This window comes from Salvelinus fontinalis, chromosome 8 (genome assembly GCF_029448725.1).
Source record: "Salvelinus fontinalis isolate EN_2023a chromosome 8, ASM2944872v1, whole genome shotgun sequence".
Taxonomy (NCBI): Eukaryota; Metazoa; Chordata; class Actinopteri; order Salmoniformes; family Salmonidae; genus Salvelinus; species Salvelinus fontinalis.
The window spans coordinates 25444986-25457235 of NC_074672.1; the positions used below are offsets into that span (position 1 = coordinate 25444986).

Sequence of the window (12250 nt, forward strand, 5' to 3'; positions counted from 1 at the left end):
TGTCTCTCCATCCTGGTCCACCCAGGTCGTAGGCAAGGTCAAGGATAGCAGGGTTCGGTACACGAATCGGGTTCTCAGTAGGTCCAGGTCCAAACGCCAACAGGTAAGTCCAAAACAGTCCAGCTCATACACAGTAAATCCAGCCAATATCTATTGTCTCTTTCTCTATGGTTCACAGATCCTTCCAGCCCTCACTTCCTCTTCCTGGTTTTCCTTGACCCTTTATCTGTGTGTCGGCTCCACCTTCTGTGGGTTCCCCTTGCTTCTGGGACTTGTAGTTTTGGCAGTCGGCCATTTTGTGATCTGAAGTTCTGATCGGGGTGGCCATTTTAGTGATCGGGCAGAGCCCATTTATTAGTTCTGCTCTCACATATCTGCCATTTATCACTCGACCCCCTTCTTTGCCACATATCTCCCCCCCTAGATCCGACCCCCTAGGTCGGGCTACCGCAGCAAAATATGCGTGCATGCGGGATAACCCATCCACATTTCCCATTTCCTTCCCTGCTTTGTGTTTCAAGTCAAAGTGAAACGGTTGGAGACTCAAAAACCACCGCATCACCCGAGCGTTCTTCTCTTTAGCCCTATGCATCCAGGTGAGTGGGGTATGGTCACTGATGAGGGTGAAGTGGCGCCCCAGCAGGTAGTATTTCAGGCTTTCTAGAGCCCACTTTACTGCCAGCGCCTCTTTCTCAACGACCGCGTAGTTGGTTTCCCGTGGTTCCAGCTTCCTGCTTAAAAACAGGATGGGGTGTTCCACCCCTTCTACCTCTTGGGATAGCACTGCTCCCAAGCCGACCTCTGAGGCATCTGTCTGAACCACAAACTCTTTCTCAAAGTCTGGTACCACCAGCACTGGATTACAGCAGAGAGCCTCCTGTAATGTCCTAAATGCTTTGGTGGCCCTTTCATCCCATTTGACCATGTTTGGCCCTCTGGCTCTAGTCATGTCGGTGAGTGGGGCGGCCACTGTGGCATAACTTGGGATGAACTTCCGGTAGTAACCAGTCAGCCCTAGGAACGCTCGAACTTGCTTCTTATTTACTGGTTTCGGCCATTCTCTAATTGCCTCCACCTTCTTCTGTTGGGGTTTGATTAACCCTCTTCCCACGGTGTATCCCAGATACTCTGTTTCCCCTAACCCCACATAACACTTGGCAGGGTTCGCCGTGAGCCCTGCCTTTCTAAGGGCGTCTAACACCGCCTGTACCTGGGGTAAGTGGGATTCCCAATCAGGGCTGTAGATTCCCACGTCATCTAAATAAGCTGCGGCGTATGCCTGGTGCGGTTTTAGGACCTTGTTCATGAGCCGTTGAAAGGTGGCTGGGGCCCCGTGTAAGCCGAATGGCATGACGGTGTATTGAAACAAACCGTCAGGGGTTGCAAAGGCTGTCTTTTCTTTGGCCCTGGGGGTCAGAGGAATTTGCCAGTACCCTTTTGTCAGGTCCAGGGTCGTAATGTACCGAGCTTTACCAACTTTCTCCAGTAGTTCGTCTACTCGGGGCATGGGGTAGGCATCAAACTTGGAGATTTCATTTACCTTCCGAAAGTCGTTACAGAACCGCAAAGACCCATCGGGCTTGGAGACCATCACAATTGGGCTAGACCACTCACTATGTGACTCCTCGATCACTCCAGCTGTCAACATTTTCTCTGTCTCTGCTCTAATCGCGGCCTGTCGAGCCTCGGGTACCCGATATGGCCTCATGCTCACTTTTCTCCCTGGTAGGGAAACGATATCGTGAGCCGTAACCTCAGTTCGGCCGGGTACCTCTGAAAACACATCTCTGTTTTTCTGGATCAGGGTCTTTACTTCCTGTACTTGTGCTGGGGACAGAGTAGGTGAAATATTTACTTCGGCTGCCCCCTGAGTGTGTGTAGGGTATGTGACCATTAGTGTTTCTCTCTCTCTCCATGCTTTTAACAGGTTTATGTGATAGATCTGTTCCTGTGGCCGTCGACCTGGCTGTCGGATCCGATAATTCACTTCTCCTATTCTCTCCAGTACTTCATATGGTCCTTTCCATGTGGCTAGTAGTTTGCACTCTACCGTGGGGATCAGCACTAACACCTTATCTCCCGGTTAAAATTCCCTCAGGGTAGCCTGCCGGTTATAAGTGTGCCGCTGGTGCTCTTGTGCTTGTCTCATGCTCTCGGACGATGGGCATGACTGTGGCTATCCTGTCTTGCATTGCCGTGACGTGCTCTATGACACTAGTATACGGGGTGGATTGGTGCTCCCAGGTTTCCCGGGCGATGTCTAAGATTCCCCGGGGGTGCCTCCCATATACCAGCTCAAAGGGAGAAAACCCCAGTGAGGCTTGAGGAACCTCTCTAATGGCAAACATCAGATACGGCAACATGCAATCCCAGTTTTTCCCATCCTTATCGATTACCTTCCTGAGCATTGACTTCAGGGTCCTGTTGAATCTCTCAACCAGCCCGTCCGTCTGAGGATGGTAAACCGATGTCCTCAACTGTTTCACCTGCCACAATTTACAAAGGTCCGCCATAAGGCGGGACATAAAGGGGGTCCCCTGGTCAGTAAGGATCTCCTTTGGAACCCCTACCCTGGTGAACAAGAGCACTAATTCCTTGGCAATATTTTTGGAAGTCATCGTCCGAAGGGGAATGGCTTCTGGGTAGCGAGTGGCATAATCTAGAATGACCAGAATGTATTGGTGTCCTCTGGCGGACTTGGGTAGTGGGCCCACTATATCCATCGCTATCCTCTCAAATGGCGTTTCGATTATGGGGAGTGGCACTAACGGGCTTCTAACAGCTGGTCGGGGAGCTGTTAACTGGCACTCCGGGCACTCTCCACAATGCCGAGCCACTTCAGCCTGAATTCCTGGCCAGTAAAACCTCCTTACAATCCGGTCTCGGGTTTTATCGATACCAAGGTGTCCACCCAGAATGTGCCCATGAGCTAGATCCAGTACTGTCCTCCGGTACCGGGTGGGGACCAACAACTGTTCAACCACATCAACCCCTATTTTTGAGACTCTGTACACCAAACCCTTTTTCATAATAAAGTGGGGAAAACTATTAGGCCTCATCCCATCATTTATGGGAGTACCATCGACGACCTGCACGTCTGCTCTGGCTTGCTGCAGGGTTGGATCCTGGTTTTGGGCCGTCCCGAAATTAGTCAAGGACCCTGCCAGGTCTGCTGGTTCTAGCTTGTCATCCTCTGGATTCAGATCGACCCCAGCCCCAGTAGTACCAGGCTGTTCGTTGTCAACGAGGTTTGCCACTTCATCCTCATCCTCCCCTACTAGCACCTGTGAGGTTGGCCCCTGGGAGACCTCTTTTCTTGGTTTTGGTTGAAGGCCCCATGCCTCTTCCTGCTTGGTCAGGGTTGTTGGCTTCTCAAATATGCCATTCTTTTGGCCTAACTTCGCAAAGTTAGGAAAGTGTCTACCCAATATTACATCATATGGCATCTTTGGGACCACGCCGACCTCACAATTCAGCAGATCGTCCTCTGTTTGTATGCTCACTAAGGCTGTGGGGTACAGACGAGTATCCCCATGAATGCAGGTAACACTGATATCCTGACTTGTATCCAGTTTATGAGTTGGCACTAGGTTTGCAACGACCAGGGTTAGCATACTGCCGGAATCCAGCAGTGCTTCAACCTCTTTCCCTTCAACTGTCACCCTGCACATATGTTTGTTTCTTGATCTTTCAAGTACAGTGGTTACAACAGGACATGCATACCACATATCATCTTCTTTTTCACCGAGGTTACATTGCATTGGCTCTTCTTTAATAGGGCAGTAGGCTGCAATATGTCCTGGTCGATTACAATTGTAACAGATAATAGGCGTTCGGGCGGGAGACCCCCTCAACCCCCGGTCCCGGTTTCCGTTTTCTCCCTTAGTGTCTCGGCCCGATTCTGATTCTTTCCTCATGCCCCCACGCTGCTCTCTTCCCCCTCCACCTGTTGGGACAGTCTTACCCTGTCCTCTGGTTCGCCCAGGCCTGGGGAATGGGAATCTTTCCTCCTGTGCCTGCTCAGCTGTTCCTGCCGTACAATACCGTTCAACTAGGCCCACGAGATGGTCGGCGGAAAGTACCTCGTTCTGGCCAACCCATCGTCGCACTTCTTGGGGTAGACCTCGCTGAAACTGGTTGAGTACGATGGTCTCGACAATCTCGGCGGAGGAACGGGTCTCCGGTCGTAACCATTTCCGTGCCAGGTGAATCAAGTCGAACATCTGTGTTCGGGGCGGTTGTCCAGATCGGTAGGACCACTGGTGAAAGCGGTGTGCCCTCACGGTATCGGTCACTCCCAGTCTTGCCAGAATCTCTCCCTTTAGTTTATCGTAATCCTGTGCATCTGTCAACTCCAGGTCGAAATACGCTTTTTGAGCGTCCCCTGCCAGGTATGGTGCCAGAAGCCCTGCCCATTCTTCTTTCGGCCACTTCTCCCTCTCTGCAGTCCTTTCAAAGGTGGTAAGATATGCTTCCACATCATCCTGTGCTGTCATTTTTTGAAGAAAATGATTGGCCCGCCTCTGGGTATTTGCAGCTGGTAATTGAGCCCCAATTTGGTCCGCTAGCCCCTTTAGGCCTTCTCTTAACTCCTGGGTGTTTCTCTCTTGCTCTTCTCTGAGCAGCTGGTTGGTGCGGTGCTGGACCTGTAACGTGTCCTGGTACATTCGCATTGCATCCTGATGAGCTATTTGTTGAGCTCTAGTTGCCTCTTGTTGGGTGGCCGCCGCTTGTAACAGGGCTTGTATGGCTCCCTCCATACTCATTTTCCTGAGAAACTGTCCTAACCAAACAAAGCCACAAAAAAAAACCTGACTCCCCTTTGGAGTGCTAACTGATTTTTTTAAATATTTTTTTTCTCTTTTTACCTAACCAGCGGAATGGTTAGTCCATATGCCCACATTCTCCACCACGTGTGGCAAACCTCTTCAAGGTTATGAGCATTTGTCACAAATTAAGTGGGAAACTGTCACCAAATTACCCCAGAATGAGAGTTCTTTCGAACAGGACAGTACCTGTGTGTTTGTCTCTCCATCCTGGTCCACCCAGGTCGTAGGCAAGGTCAAGGATAGCAGGGTTCGGTATACGAATCGGGTTCTCAGTAGGTCCAGGTCCAAACGCCAACAGGTAAGTCCAAAACAGTCCAGCTCATACACAGTAAATCCAGCCAATATCTATTGTCTCTTTCTCTATGGTTCACAGATCCTTCCAGCCCTCACTTCCTCTTCCTGGTTTTCCTTGACCCTTTATCTGTGTGTCGGCTCCACCTTCTGTGGGTTCCCCTTGCTTCTGGGACTTGTAGTTTTGGCAGTCGGCCATTTTGTGATCTGAAGTTCTGATCGGGGTGGCCATTTTAGTGATCGGGCAGAGCCCATTTATTAGTTCTGCTCTCACATATCTGCCATTTATCACTCGACCCCCTTCTTTGCCACAGTACTTTACCTTTTTATATTTTTGACAACTTTTACTCCACCACATTCCTAAAGAAAATGATTTACCTTTTACTCCTTGCATTTGCCCTGACAGCCAAAAGTACTCGTTACATTTTGAATGCTTAGCAGGACAGAAAAATGGTCTAATTCACGCACTTATCAAGAGACATCCCTGGTCATCCCTACTGCCTCTGATCTGGCAGACTCACTAAACACAAATGCTTAATTTGTAAATTATGTCTGAGTGTTGGACTGTGACTCTGGAAATCCAAATATTAAAAAACAGGTTTGCTTAATATAAGACATTTTAAATGATTTATACTTTTACTTTTGATACTTAAGTACATTTAAAACCAAATACTTTAAGACTTTTACTCAAGTAGTATTTTACTGGATGACACTTAGAGTCATTTTCTTTTAAGGTATCTTATCTTTTACTTAACCTGTTTGGCGTGCAAGCCCGACCTCGGACCGAAAATGACACCCCTGCAGGGCGCGAAATTCAAAATCTATTTTTTAAAAATATTTAACTTTTACACATTAACAAGTCCAATACAGCATTTGAAAGATAAACATCTTGTCAATCCAGCCAACATGTCCGATTTTTTAAATGTTTTACAGAGAAAACACCACATATATTTATGTTAGCTCACCACCAAATACAAAAGTGGACAGACACGTATGAATTATGATTATGAAGTATGAATTATGATTGAAGTAGCATGCACAACCAACCGAAATAAACTAAAACCAACCTAAAGAGCCCAGAAAAAACGACCTCAGATGACAGTCATATAACATGTTACACAATAAATCTATGTTTTGTTCATAAAAAGTGCATATTTTAGCTATAAATCAGTTTTACATTGATGCTACCCAAAAATGCTAATACATAGCTTGAGTCTGAATCCAGCCGGGAGTAGCCAGAGAAAATACATACACCAACGTCGGCTACTAATTACACCTCATAAAACATTTCAGAAAAACATATGGTGGATAACTAATGAAAGACAGATATCTTGTGAATACAGACAACATTTCCGATTTTTGAAGTGTTTTACAGCGAAAACACAATATATCGTTATATTAGCTAACATCATAAGCTAGCATAAGGCAGCATTGATTCTAGTCAAGCGCTAGCCTAGCACAGTTAGCAGAGTTAGCATTCAACAGTTCGACATATATATGAAAAAGCATCCCAAATTGGGTCTTATCTTTCTTGGTACTCCATCAGAATGTTGTAACGGGGTCCAATGTCCAGTAGAGTCTTTAGTTGGGTTCCAGAACGAATTATTTCCCTCTTTGGTTAGCTAGCACGATAGCATTGCTGCGCCAGAAAGCGTTTCTTCAAAAAATTCTTCCGTCGTTTCACATCTAAAGTCCAGAATAAATTGCAATAATATAATTAAAGTATATTGAAAAAACATACTTTAGGATGATTTTGTGACATGTAGCAAATAATATCGTAGTCAGGCATCATATTCAACGTTATCTACCTTGTTCCAGAAGCCGAGATCAAATTATCCTTCGCGCCCGGATTTTTATTTTAACTGCGCAGGTCTCACAAGAAGTTGTGTTATTCAGTCCAGGGACGAGATATTCGACTCCTTTCAATTCTCACTTCCGCATTACAGTCTGACGAACGCCTCTGACGTGTTTATATGGTCCCAAGTCAAATGGCCTTTTATAGAGAAGGTCTTAAAGAGACACATCGCATTTTGGGAAACTCAATTCGGCTGGGAAAATGGCTGTAAAAATATTTCTGTTCGACTTAGAGAAACAATTCAAACCTTTTTAGAAACTACAGACTGTTATCTATCCAACAGTAGTAAATATATGCATATTGGAAAATAAAAAGTTTCTTAGGAGGCCGTTTGAAAATGTGCACACATTTTCCAGTTTTTTCAATATTCAGCGTGCAGCCATAACAGGTGTTAAGTATGAAAAGTAAGTACTTTTTCCACCACTGGTGGTTTGCTAGACATTTGCACTAAAACATGCCTCAATATTTAACATAAGTAACAATGAACTGTTGCATATAAAATATGTTTTAGTATTTCAGTATGCTGCTGGTTCAGTATTTCAATGTGCTTCAGTATGATGCGGTTTCAGTATTTCAGTATGTGGTTCTCTGTAGCTTGGCAGAGCATTGCATTTTGGCGCCACTTCACTTAACTCACGTAAGGCTGTCAAATGTCGAATCACCATCCAGTTGTCCATCTTTCATAAGCCAATCATTTATAGCTTCTCCTTCTTTCAAAGGACACAGCTAATAGCGGCACACCCCTCCATCTTTCAAAACAATGAGTGGTGCGACACTATTGGTTGACTCAGCCAACCACCTGGGGAAAAAGCGCGACGTCCAGACAGTGCACGATCGAGACAGAACTATAGTTCGCTAACAAGCCAACCTACAACTTTCTCCTGGATTATCAGCTTTTTATACCACAAGGTAAGATTAAAAACAGAAATTATACTGCAATGGTGATATTAACTAGATCCAACTTGTTGTCCAACAGTAGAATTTAAATAGCAACCGATAACTTGGAGCTATCAATAGTTGCTGCTTAGCTTAGCTGCTTGGCGAGCAGAGGTGGGTAGTAACACGTTACATGTACTTAAGTACATTTTTGGAGGAACTAGTAATTTTCTAGTTACTCTTTGTGGGCTGTGCTTGTACTCTCACTCAAGTAATTTATAAAGGAAGTAACTTACTTTTTACTCCGTTCAGTGGCGATTTTAGCATGTAAGTCTTGGTGGGGCAAACTCCAATTTTTCTTTTTTCATGCATGACAGCAAAGCCACTACACAACACATTCATTGCACTATAACGGTGAAAAAAACAGTGCCCACTGTAACGGCAGCCTTCCTCCTCTTCACGAGAAGAGAAGGTGTAGCAAGGATCGGACCAACACGCAGCGTAGCCAGTGCTCAACATGTTTAATTACGAAAACTGTGAACACTTACAAATAACAAAATAATAAATGTGGCAAACCGATACAGTCCAGCTGGTGCAGAGAAACACAAAGACAGGAAACAACCACCCACAAACCCCAACACAAAACAAGCCACCTATATATGATTCCCAATCAGAGACAACACAAAACATCTGCCTCTGATTGAGAACCATATTAGGCCAAACATAGAAACAGACAAACTAGACACAACATAGAATGCCCACCCAGCTCACGTCCTGACCAACGCTAAAACAAGCAAAACACACAAGAACTATGGTCAGAACGTGACACCCACAAACTGTTCGGGCCTACATAAAGCTGTCCCAAAAGCAGAGCTTTCTTTTCAGCACCATGCATTACCACTGCTACACCTGGCTATCAGCGGAGCCTTGTCTGGCAGCGAAACAGTTAATTCAGCCTCATTTACTGTTTTAAAAAAAACATAGCTGATATGGCTGACTTGCTAAAACAAATGTGGTTTCTACTAACAATTGAGATGTACAAACTATGGCATAAAGGGACGACGAGCGGATAAGAGGCAATCCGTAATTTTGATTAAGACAATGAGCGAGCTAGGATGGACGTAGTCAATATAACTATTTGTTCAGCACTTTTGAAATGTGCAGCAACAGAATTCAGAACATGGGCCGTTCTTACAGTATTCTCCCTGTACACCAAATCAGAACCATCCAAATAAAATGGGCATATAAGCAGACAATGAAAGCCATTACAATATTCGATGATTACATTTCTCTAAAACAGGCTATAGGCTACATGTGCACCACAAAGTCTGAATAGTAGGCTAAGTTATGTTGGGGAAAAGGGACCAAATTATTAGGGTGAGGCACATTGGCTACTAACAGGTTACTACACAACATACACTTAGTATTACTTTCTTGGCTACAGTATACATATCTCCCTGGCATATTACATAATTTATGCAGCAGCATACAATACATTTTTGGACTAACCTTGTTGTACTGTGCTCACTTGAATAGGAAGGTGGTGCCATACTTTGTCATCAAAGTCAGACATTCTCTGGATTTATGGTGCTTTCAAGACAACTGGGAACTCGAAAAAAAACAAGGTCAGATCATGATGTCAGTGATCTTCAGGTCGGAGCTGAGTTCCCGACTTGGAATTCTGAGTTGGATGACCATTCAAAATGTATTTTCCTAGTCAGAGCTAATTCTTTTCAGAGTTCCCAGTTATCTTGAACTCACTGAAGTCATAGATTTCCCAGTTCTGAGTTTCCAGTTGTTTTGAACGCAGCAGAAGTCATGCTGGATTGACAGCATGGCCAATGTATTCAACTTGTTCTGTCCCATGGTGTTGCATGACCATGTTTATCCTTTTAAGCTTGGAAAAGAGACCCTTAAACCCAAACTTGGAAAACACACCCACTCCACTGAATAGCAGACTAGTAATTTCTTTGCAATGCTTGCAGTCAGCCACCGATTCCTTCCAAACCACTCATTGTTGAATTTGTGATTTCCAACTTGTTGTGTAATGTTTATGTCCAATGGCCAACGAGCACTGATATGTTTTATCTATAATTTATCTTCATATGACAAGGACTGAAAAGCATTTGTCAGCAGATTGTCGACTTGATTCACGAAGATGACTGCTTGTCTAGCTTGCTAGCTAAGATTTTGAAAGTATGATGTTGACATGATCAGTCCAATCAAAGCTACAGTAGATATAACATGATTTGACATCATTTTATCTGTGGCCAATGACCTTGAGCCTTCTTAGATGAGCACTTCTAATGCAACTCTATGACAGCAACCAAGCGGCTTGAATTTCGAGCTGTTCCCGTACATTTTGAGGTGATGTAGCGTCCCCATGAGTGGCAGAAAACTGAGCCAATCACTGAGCGAATCATGGCGCAACTAGAGAACATTACCAACCCGTATGCTCTGTATTTTCCCTGGCTGCCCCACCACCACAGAAAGCACTGAGCTAGGCTGAAACACCTGCATATTGGAGCTGCCTTACTCAAGAAAGCAAAAAAGAGCCTACAGTTGCACAGTGGTCTAAGGCACTGCATCGCAGTGCTAGCTGTGCCGCTAGAGATCCTGGTTCGAGTCCAGGCTCTGTCACAGCTGGCTGCGACCGGGAGACCCATGGGTCAGCGCATAATTGGCCCAGCGTTGTCTGGGTTAGGGGAGGGTTTGGCCGGCAGTGATGTTCTTGACCCATTGTGCGCTAGCGACTTCTGTGGCAGACTGGGCGCAGTGCATGCTGACACGGTCGCCAGGTGTACTGTGTTTCCTCCGACACATTGGTGCGGCTGACTTCCGGGTTAAGTGGACATTGTGTCAAGAAGCAGTGTGACTTGGCTGGGTTGTGTTTCGGAGGATGGACGGCTCTCAACCTTCGCCTCTCCCGAGTCCGTACGGGAGTTGCAGCGATGGGACAAGACTAACTACCAATTGGATACCATGAAAAAGGGGATAAAAAAATTCATATATACTCTATATATATAAAATAAAATACAAAATTACAAATAATAAAAGAAACAGTAAGTTTTTTGTGCCATATAGCTACTGGAAATAAATGTTTTGCGTGTGTTTATTTTTATTTATAGCTTGTAGTGGCACAACTGAGGGGGAGGAGAATGGGCCGGCCAAGAAAAGACCCTTCAAAATGGAAAGGAGACGTTCGGATGAGAAGGAAAGTTAAATCCTACCTAGGAAGGAAAATGATGATTGAGTTTCACTTTGGATCTGTGCACTGTTTGATTATTTATTACTTACATTATTCTTACCTGAATACCTACAGTTGAAGTCAGAAGTTTACATACACTTATGTTGGAGTCATTAAAACTCGTTTTTCAACCACTCCACAAATTTCTTGTTAACAAACTATAATTTTGGAAAGTCGGTTAGGACATCTACTTTGTGCATGACACAAGTAATTTTTCCAACAATTGTTTACAGACAGATTATTTCACTAATTGACATCCTTTGAGTCAATTGGAGGTATACCTGTGGATGTATTTCAAGGCCTACTGTCAAACCCAGTGTCTCTGCTTGACATCATGGGCAAATCAAAAGAAATCAGCCAAGGCCAAAAATTGTAGACCTCCACAAGTCTGGTTCATCCTTGGGAGCAATTTCCAAACGCCTGAAGGTACCACGTTCATCTGTACAAACAATAGTACGCAAGTATGAACACAAAGGGACCACGCAGCCGTCATACCGCTCAGGAAGGAGACGTGTTCTCTCCTAGAGATGAACGTACTTTGGTGCGAAAAGTGCAAATCAATCCCAGAACAACAGCAAAGGACCTTGTGAAGATGCTGGAGGAAACAGGTACAAAAGTACAGTGGGGCAAAAAAGTATTTAGTCAGCCACCAATTGTGCAAGTTCTCCCACTTAAAAAGATGAGAGAGGCCTGTAATTTTCGTCATAGGTACACTTCAACTATGACAGACAAAATGAGGGGGAAAAAATCCAGAAAATCACATTGTAGGATTTGTAATGAATTTATTTGCAAATTATGGTGGAAAATAAGTATTTGGTCACCTACAAACAAGCAAGATTTCTGGCTCTCACAGACCTCTTTAAGAGGCTCCTCTGTCCTCCACTCGTTACCTGTATTAATGGCACCTGTTTGAACTTGTTATCAGTATAAAAGACACCTGTCCACAACCTCAAACAGTCACACTCCAAACTCCACTATGGCCAAGACCAAAGAGCTGTCAAAGGACACCAGCAACAAAATTGTAGACCTGCACCAGGCTGGGAAGACTGAATCTGCAATAGGTAAGCAGCTTGGTTTGAAGAAATCAACTGTGGGAGCAATTATTAGGAAATGGAAGACATACAAGACCACTGATAATCTCCCTCGATCTGG

At 44.7% G+C, this 12250-nt stretch overlaps 1 protein-coding gene across 2 annotated transcripts in view; it reads right to left on the reverse strand.

Annotated features, from left to right (window-relative positions):
• LOC129860958 (nucleolar protein 4-like) overlaps nucleotides 1-12250 on the reverse strand; it is a 185934-nt gene that overhangs the window by 148240 nt on the left and 25444 nt on the right. The gene's annotated exons all lie outside the window — the stretch shown is intronic.